Genomic DNA, 10419 nt, shown 5'->3' on the forward strand with positions numbered 1-10419 from the left:
TAGGCACACTGTTTTTATTTCAATCTCGCTGTTATTTGGGTTACTTTAGGAGTGTTGAAGGAGATTTGGAAGAGGCCAAAGTGCTGTCAGGCCATCTTTTGGTGCTACCATTGGCTAACCCTCTATTGTATTACAGAGCTGTGGCTCTTAGGTCTTAGGGTATCCTGGGAGCACTGGGATTTAGAAGAATGTGTCTTTCCAAGATCTTTTTGGATAATTTTTAAAAAGGAAAAAAAGGATTTTCGTTGGTTTACCATACCTGCTATAACATTTATTGGCATGGCACTTTCATAAAATTATCCTACCTATATGTATTTTAGTTTGCTCCTCTGCAAATGAGTATAATCATAACTTGATGAAAGGTTTAGTTTTGAGGATCCAGACTGAATGTCTAAAAATGTCTAGTACATAGCAAGCAACAAATAAATGATAGCTATTATTATAATACCTCAATAGATTAAACACTTAAGTCGTTTTGTCAATCAATAAATATTTCTTGAATACTTTATTAGTTTTCTATTACTGCTTTAACAAATCACCAAAAAACTTACTACTTTAAAACAGCATAAATTTCTTATAGTTCTGGAAGTCAGAAATCCAAAGTGAGTCTTGCTGGGAAAAAATTAAGATGTCAACAGGGCTGCATTCCTTCTGGAAGTTCTATCTGGTTCTTTGCTTTTCCAGCTTCTAAATACTATACTTGACTTGTAATCTCCCACCAGCAATCACATATTTGGACCTCTGCTTCTGCCATCAATCTTCTACTCTGACTCTGACACTTCTGCTTCCATCTTATCTTTATGATTACATTGGGCCTACTGGATAATCCCAGATGATCTCCCCATCTCAAGATCCTTAACTTAATTATGCCTGCAAACTCCCTTTTGCCATGTGAGATAATATACTTATAGATGCTCATGGTTCTTCACAGAAACAGAACCAATAGGATATATATGGGGGTATGGGGGTGTTAGAGGGGGAGAAGAGAGAAGAAAGAGAAACTATAAGGAACTGGCTGACGTGATTATGGAGGCTGGCAAGTCCAAAATCTGCAATGTATGAGCAAGCAGGCTCTAGATCCAGGAGAGTCAGTGGTGTAGTTTCAGTCCAAAGGCCAGCAGGCAGAGAATCAGGAAAGCCAGTGGTACCAATGACATCCAGAGCAGTCTGCTGAAAAATTCCCTCTTGGTTAGAGAAGCCAGTCTTTTTGTTTTATTCAGTCTTTCAACTGATTGGATGAGGCCCACTCACATTATGGAGAGGAGCCTGCCTTACTGCATGTTCAATGATTTAAATGTTAATCTCATCCAAAAACACCCTCCAATTTGACACGTATAACTAACCATCACAACAGGTTTCAAGGATTAAGACATAGACATCTTTAGGAGGGGCTCATTATTCTTTGTACCACAAATATCTGTCCTTTGAGATCTATATATTGAGCCCTGTGCTCACCACTAAGACTACAAATACAAGGTTGCTCAGTTTCTGCTTCTAAAGAACTCAAATTTAGTGAAGAGGACTTATAAATGATAACTCCAATACGATAGAGTAGGTGTAATGATAGTTATGCACAGTATGCCATGGTAATATAGAAGAGAGGCAAGTAACTCAGCTAAGGCTGGGAGGTGCAGATGTGGATGGAGGGAGTAATAAAGAAAGCTTTCTAGAGGGGGACGATGCTTAAGCTGAATTTTCAAGGACATGTGGGAGTTAAAAAAGGGAAAAGCACTGAAGGCAGAGGAGACAAGGAGCACAGAGGAATAACTGCTTCTCTAGGTCTGATCCCTCACTGACCTCGCAGCTTTCTTATTATAATTTAACTTCCTGTCTTAGTCTGTTTTGTGTTGCTATAACAGAAGACCATAGACAGGGTAACTTGTGAAGGAAAGAAATTTATTTCTTATAGTTCTGGAAGCTGGGAAGTCCAATATTAAGGTGCGTGGAAGGCAAGAGGGTGAGAGAGGGAAAGAGCGAGGCAGAGAGAAGCAAAGGGAGAGAGGGAGGGAGAGAGAGAGAGAGAGAGCAAGAGAAAGCAAGAGCTTGAACTTGCAGCCTCTAAGACCTTTCATAATTGACATTAATCCGTTCATAAGGGTGGAGTCCTCATGACCTAAACTCTTCCCATTAGGCCCCACCTACCAATACTGTTGCATTGGAGATTAAGTTTCCAACACAGGCTTTTTGGAGGAGCACGTTCAAATCATGGCACTTCCCTTTAAAATTTTAATGAGAAAACAATATGTTGGCCAAAGAACTCAAGTGCCCAAATTGTTTGGCAATATTTCTCAGTGTAAATGAATAAATTAACATTCAGATGTATATACTGGTCTGTGTGGTGTGGTAGGCATTATTGGTTTCAGACCAAACATCATCTTACCCTTATTCCTTGCTAACAGAATCCAAGTTCATTCAAAGATTTGGTAACAATGTACTCAGCGAAAGTTGACCCCTCTTTTAGCCTCATGGGACAAATTGTGAGTGTTCTAATTCAATGGATGTATTCATTTCTTTTGTTGTGATTGGGTTGGGGAGGTGGGTAAAAATAGTTGTAGTCATTGAGACAAAAGAGAAAACGGAAGTCAGCTGGGGAGCTTCTGGAAAATATTTTCCTCCTGATAAAAAGAGAGATACATGAGGAGAAGCTCTCAGACCTTCTTTCTTGCTTGCTTTTTGACTTTGTTGTTTGAGGACGTGATGTCTGGAGCTGAGGCAGCTATTTTGTTAGCATGAAGGGAAACATGCCGTTCATGAGAGCAGAAAAATGAAAAGAGGCTGGGGCCTGAGTGACATCTTTGAGCAGGACCAAAGGTGCCAGAGAAAACTCAATGTGGAGTGCCCTCAGAGATTATCTGCAAAATAATCAAGACTTTCCATTATATTGATTAACCCCCTTTACATTATTTATGTGAAGACAGCCTCTGTCTGTTGATCTTGTCACAGTATAGTATGCCAGGCTCCAGAAGGATGACAGGAGAAGAAAGTCTATTCTGAGAAAATATGGATTTACTTTAAACAATTTCTAAACTTTATCTACAAGTTAGTAAACTTTGGACTTAGCAATTGAGGAAAATTACCTCCTCTAACACACTATACACATCTTCCTTCAAAGTTTTGGAAGTTTCTTGCTCTAATTAAGTTCTAAGAAAAGTTACGGCTAGGAGTAATGGCTCATGACTGTAATCCCAGGACTTTGGGAGGCCAAGGCATCCGCATCACCTGAGGTCAGGAGTTCGAGACCAGCCTGGACAACACGGTGAAACCCCATCTCTACTAAAAATACAAAAATTAGCCAGGCATGGTGACACATACCTGTAGTCCCAGATACTCAGGAGGTTGAGGCAGGAGAATCGCTTGAACCTGGGAGACAGAGGTTGCAGTGAGCCGAAATCGCACCACTGCACTCCAGACTGGGTGACAGAGTGAGACTCCATCTCAAAAAAAGAAACAAACAAAAGTTTTACTTGCAGTATTTTAGCATCGTACTCCTATTATACCTGAGAGTTCAACTGTGCACAAAATTGTTTTTAAAGACATGCAAAGGTTTTTAAATTTAGAAACAATGGACTTTAGTTTTCCTTTAAATTTTGGTTCGTACTTACATGTATGAAATTATATCCTCCCTGAGATTATCTAAAAGTAAGTTTCAGGTTTATACACACATACTAAAATCATGGATTTTACTGTTTAGAGGAGTATCACATTAACAAATAGTTAAGAACTAGTTAACAAATAAAGAACTAGAGAATATATCTAAAATGGGTACTCCTTTTTTCTTTTTGTTCTGGCCCTTTTCTGTGAGAATAAAATGAGCATTCCATTTAGCATCCTCCCCCCTTTTTAAACTATTTTTTATTACTGTTAAAATATGGTAAATGTTCTGCACCATTATTGTGTATCCTTGCATTATATATTGATTTATGGCATATTTAAGTAGCAATTATTCTCACTGTTGTGAAGTGCTTGTGCTCTGCTCATTCAACATGCAAAAATTTTAAATTACAGTACATTAAGATGTCAATGATAAAAGGGAACATTCTAAAAATAAAGTGATTTTTAAGCATATTATAAAATGACTAACTCTTTACCAGCGAGCACATACTCTACATTCCCTTAAATGCTTCTTAGAATCCCTTATGAAACAAAGAGGACAAAGAGGCATACTAACTATTTTATGTTGGTGGGATCGAGAAATTGCATCTCCTGATTCTTTAGCACTGGTTATCATAGGATTAGACTTACTTTTCAGGCAAGGGTGAGCCTTGTTATAGCCAAAGATAAACTAATGTACATTTTGTTGATCTTCTTGATGACCTTTCCTTTCTATTTTTAGCTAAAGCAGCACATTGATTCAATATCTTTAGGCAAGACTCATGGTGATTCTCTGTTCTCATGAATGAAGGAAATGTTAAAAAAAAATACTACTTCTATGTGTCAACAAAATTAATTTGCCTCTTATTTGCTTCCATTGTAGCCTTGAAAAATTTCTTTGAAGTGCCTGTGTATGAACCAGGAATTTCACTATCACTTTTAGAGTCTTCTGAAGGCTAATGGATTTGGTAACACACGCCCTTTTCTGTATGGCTTCTGAAAATATTGTTTGGCTGTATGTGGTGGCTCACATCTGTAATCCCAGCAATTTGGCAGGCCAAGGCAAGAGGACTGCTTGAGGCCAAGAGCTCAAGACCAGCCTGGGCAACATAGTGAGACCCTGCCTCTACAAAAATAAATAAATAAAATTTTTTGAAAAATGAAAATATGGTTTAAAGCAAGTCTGATCCCTGCAGAGCCCAGCTTTCTGAATTGCTTTACTCAGAGATTTGTTAATTTATTCTTTTAGCAAATATTTACTGAGTAATTGTGATGAGACGAATGTTAGAGATACATCAGTGATCAAGACAAAACTGATTCCCTATTCTTCTGAGTTTCAGCCTGGAGGAAAGATGATGAGGATGAGGCAGGGTAAAGTTCCAGAAAGAAAGAAAATAGCATTAACTGAACAGCCACTCTGTGCTAGCTACTGCATTGTCTGGGTATGATCCCATTTAAACTTCACAGAAACCCTATGGGGGAGATATTTTTATAATTATCCACATTTTACAGATAAGAAACTGGGATTTAGAGAAACATGTGACTTGTTCAAGACTGCAGAGCTTCAAAGTGGCAGAGCCAGAAATTCAACTCCAGTTTGTCTGAATCCAAACTGTATCTGTTTAAACACTACACCAAAATGTCTCTCTATTCTCTCATGGTGAAAACAACCGATAAAAGAAATAAGACTTTATTTTGCTTACTTGAAAATAACATGTTTTCCTTATAGTTGAGTTTAAGCACCTTTTCTACACTAGTGGCAATACAATTGAATGTCTTTGGATGTAAATGCTACCCTTTCTCATGCATAGCAGGTGAATTGTCATCTTCAACTAAGCCAACCAGAGAGGCCTCTTGGAGCAAGATGGCCAAATACAATCCTCCAGCTTTTCTCGCCCCCTACCCCAAAAGGAAAACCAAATTGAACAACTATCCACACAAGAGACCACCATCATAAGTACCAAAAATCAAATGTGTGATCGCAGTACCTGGTTTCAATATCTTATCAAGGAAAGAGGCACTGAAGAGGGTAGGAAAGACAGTCTTGAATTGCCAACACCACTACTCCCTCACCCCTCGGGAGTGCCACTCGGCAAAGAGAGACAGTCAATGTGCTTAGGGGAGGGAGAGGAGAGTGAGTGTGGTACTTTGCATTGGAACTCAGTGCTGCCTGTCACAGCAGAAAGCAACACAGGGCAGAATTCAGCTGGTGCTCTGGAGGGAGCATTTAGAGCAGCCCTAGCCAGAGGAAATCATCTATCCCAGCAGTCAGAACTTGCTAGCCCCACCATTGCCTGGTAAAGTGCTCTAGTGTCCTCAATAAACTTGAAAGGCAGTCTAAGCCATCAGGACTGCAATTATTGAGCAAGTCCTGATGCTGCGCTGGGCTTGGAGCCAGCAGACTTGGGGTGCATGCCACCTAGTGAGACATGAGCTGGGGCAGCCAAGGGAGTGCTTGCATCAATCCCCATCCTCCAATTCCAGGGAGCACAGCTCTCAGCTCTGGCAGACACTCCTTCTGCTTGAGGAAAAGAGAGAAGAGAGTAAAGAGGACTTTGTCTTGCAACTTGGATACCAGCTCAGCCACAGTAAAATAAAGCACCAAGAAGAGTCCCAAGGCCCTCATTCCAGGCCTTAGCTCCTGGACAACATATTCAGACCCACCCTGGGCCAGAAGGGAACCTACTGCTCTGAAAGGAAAGATCCGGTCCTGGCGGGGTTCATCACCTACTGAATAAAGAGCCCTTGGGCCTGAAATAAACAGCAGTAGCCAGGCAATCGTTGCCACAGGTCTCAGCCAAGACCCGGTATCATGCTGGCTTCTGGTATGACCCAGTGCAGTCCCAATGGTGGTGCCACAGTGCTTGTGTCACTTCACCCCTAACTCCAGGTAGCTCAACACACACAGAGAGATTCCATCTGTTTGGGGAAAGGTAAAAGAGAACAAAAGACTGTGACTAGTAATCCAGGGAATTTTTCCAGATATTACCCAGGACCACCAAAGCGGTACCCCGATGAGTCTGTAAGAATCACAGTGTTACTGGGTTTCATTGCCCCCTAATGCACACATGGCTGCAGTGGGCAAAGACTTAGATCACAGCACTCAATTCCGTTTGAATACTTCGAAAGCTTTCTCAAGAAGGATGGGTGCAAACAAGCCCGGACTGTGAAGATTAGAATAAATATCTGACTCTTCAATGCCCAAACAGTGATGAACATCCACAAGCATCAAGACTGTCCAAGAAAACATGACCTCACCACACAAACTAAATAAGGCATCAGTGACCGATCCTGGAATGACAGAGGTATGTGACCTTTCAGACAAAGAATTCAAAATAGCCGTTTTGAGTAAGTGCAACGAAATTCAAGATAACACAGAAGGAATTCAGAATCCTATCAGATAAATATAACGAAAAGATTGAAATAATTTTTAAAAATCAAGCGAAATTTTGGAGCTGAAAAATTGAATTAACAAACTGAAGACTGCATCAGTCTCTGAACAGCAGAATGGATCAAGCAGAAGAAAGAATTAGTAAGCTTGAAGACAGTCTATTTGAAAATACACAGGGAGAGGAGAAAAAAATAAAGAGGAATTAATTTGCCCTCAACAGGGCAAATCTAAGAGTTATTGGCCTTAAAGAGGAGGTAGAGAGAGAGACTGGGGTAGAAAATTTATTCAAAGAGATAACGGAGAACTTTCCAAACCTAGAGAAAGATATCAATATTCAAGTACAAGAAGGTTATAGAACACCAAACAGATTTAACCCAAATAAGACTAACTGAAGACATTTAACAATCAAACTCTCAAAGGTCAAGGAGAAAGAAAGGATCCTAAAAGCATCTTAAAAGAGAAAAGAAACAAATAACATATAAAGGAGCTTCAATGTATCTGGCAGCAGACTTCTCAGTGGAAATCTTGCAGTTCAGAAGAGAGTGGCATGACACATTTAAAGTGATGAAGAAAAAAAAATATTATCCTAGAATAGTATATCTAGCGAACATATCCTTCGAACACGAAGGAGAACTAGACTTTCCCAGACAAACAAAAGCTGAGGAATTTCATCAACACCAGACCCGACCTACAAGAAATGCTAAAGGGAGTTCTTCAATCTCAAAGAAAAAGATGTTAATGAGGAATAAAAAATCATGAAGGAACAAAATTCACTGGTAATAGTAAGTACACAAAATAACACAGAATATTATAACACTGTAATTGTGGTGTATAAACTACTCATATCTTGAGTAGAAAGACTACAGGATGAACTTATAAAAATAATAACTACAACTTTTTAAGACATAGACAATATAATAAGATATAAATAGAAACAACAAAAAGTTAAAAAGCAGGGAAGGATGAAGTTAAAGTGTAGAGCTTTTATTAGTTTTCTCTTTGCTTGTTAGTTTGTTTTTGCAATCAGAGTTAACTTGTCACCAGTGTAAAATAATGGGTTATAAGATGTTATTTGCAAGCCTCATGGTAACCTCAAAGAAAAAAACCTACCAGTTTTCCTGCTGGAACCATGGAGGATATCAAAGAGAAGAAGAAGTTTCCTGCTGTGTTAGAATCCCCTCAAAAAAAAGTGAAGGAATTTTGCAGAGCTGAAGATAAAGCACCTGAGAAAGAAGTTTGCCCAAAAGATGCACTGAAAGGCAAGGAGGAAGCTCATCTATGAAAAAGCTAAGTACTGTCACAAGGAATATAGGCAAATGTACAGAACTGAGATTTGAATGGCTAGGATGACAAGAAAAGCTAGCAATTTCTATGTCCCTGCAGAGCCCAAATTGGCATTTGTCAGCAGGATTAGAGTTATCAATGGTGTGAGCTCAAAGGTCTGAAAAGCATTGCAGCTTCTTCACCTTCTTCATATTTTCAGTGGAAGCATTGCTAAGCTCAACAAGGCTTCAATTAATATGCTGAGGATTGTAGGACCATATATTACATGGGGGTACCCAAACCTGAAGTCAGTAAGTGAACAGTAAGGAAGTCAGTAGATGTCAGCAATCTACAAGTGTGGTCATGGCAAATTCAATAAGAAGTGGGCTGTCTTGACAGATAACACTTTGATTGCTTGATATTTTGGTAAATATGGCATCATCTGCATGGAGGATCTGATTCATGAGATGGATACTATTGGAAAATGTTTCCAAGAAGCAAATAACTTTCTGTGGCCTTTCAAATTATACTCTCCATGAGCTGGAATGAAGAAAAAGACCACCCATTTTATAGAAGGTGGAGATACTAGCCACAGAGAAGACCAGATCAACAAGCTTATTATAAAGATGAATTAAGGTGACTATCATGCTTATGTTTGTAATCTGATTAGTTAATAAATAATGACTACTTTCAAATTGAAAAAAATATTACAATAGGTACACAAAAAAATAAAAAACAAGAAATTAAAACATGCCACCAGAGAAAACTGCTTTCACAGAAAGGAATGAAGGAAGGAAGGAAGGGAGGCAGGGAGGGAGGGAAAGAAAACCAGAAAGCAAATAACAAAATGGCAGGACTAAGTCCTTTCTTATCAATAATAACTTTGACTATAAATGGACTAAATTCTCCAATCAAAAGACATACAGTGGATAAATGGTTAAAAAAAAAAAAAAAAAAAACCCAACAAGACCCAATGATCTGTTGCCTATAAGAAACACACTTCACCTATTAAGACACACATAGACTGAAAATAAAGGAACAGAAAAAGATATCCCATGTCAGTGGAAACCAAAAAAGGAGCAGGAGTAACTATACTTATATCAGACAAAATAGATTTCAAGACAAAAACGGTAAGAAGAGACAAAGAGGTCACTATATAATGATAAAGGAGTCAATTCAGCAAGAGAATATAACAATTCTAAATATATATATATATACACTCAACACTGGAGCATCCAGATATATAAAGGAAATATTATGAGTGCTAAAGAGAGAGATACATTCCAATACAATAATAGTTGGCGACTTGAACACCTTACTTTCAGCATTGGGTAGATCATCCAGACAGAAAATCAACAAATAAACATAGGACTTAATCAGCCCTATAGAACAAATGAACCTAATATATATTTACAGAACATTTCATCCAATGGATACAGAATACAAATTCTTCTCCTCAGTACATGGACCATTTTATTTTATTTTGACACAGGGTCTTGCTCTGTTGCCCAAGCTGGAGTGCAACAGCACAATCATAGCTCACTGCAGCCTCTATCTCCCAGACTCCAGCCATCTTCCCACCTCAGCCTCCCAAGCAGCTGAGACTACAGGTACATGCCACCATGTCCATTATTTTATTTTTGTAGACATAGCATCTCACTTTGTTGCCTGGGCTGGTCTCAAACTCCTGGGCTCAGGTGATCTCCTGCCTCAGCCTCCCAAAGTGCTGGAATTGTAGATGTGAGCCACCATGGCTGACTTGGATCATTCTTAAGGACAGATCATATGTTAGGCCATAAAACAAGTCTTGAAAAATTCAAAAAAAAAAACCAAAAAATCCCAGAGAGGCCTCTGATACACAGATTAGATACTTACATACATACAAGATATAAGATACAAGATGTGTGTGTGTGTGTGTTTGTATAACTATCTATAAAATGAAAAAAATTGACAACATGTGAACTGGAGATTTCAGCAGATAAATAAAAACTAAAAAAAAAAAATCAAATGAAATGCTAGGAATAAAAATATGATGTCAAAGAATTCATTCCATGGGCTTAACAGCAGTCTTGACATAATAATATCAAGGATTATTGATAGGCCAAAGAACTATCACTGAACTTGAAGACATTTGGGTCAATAGATAATAGACATTACCAAATTAAAACAGAAAG

The 10419-nt window shown here is 38.6% G+C and overlaps 1 pseudogene; it reads left to right on the forward strand.

Annotated features, from left to right (window-relative positions):
- Positions 1-8111: 8111 nt before the first annotated feature.
- Positions 8112-8880, forward strand: LOC129010749 (large ribosomal subunit protein uL30-like; annotated as a pseudogene).
- The last annotated feature ends 1539 nt before the right edge of the window (positions 8881-10419 follow it).

This window comes from Pongo pygmaeus, chromosome 10, assembly GCF_028885625.2.
Source record: "Pongo pygmaeus isolate AG05252 chromosome 10, NHGRI_mPonPyg2-v2.0_pri, whole genome shotgun sequence".
NCBI lineage: Eukaryota > Metazoa > Chordata > Mammalia > Primates > Hominidae > Pongo > Pongo pygmaeus.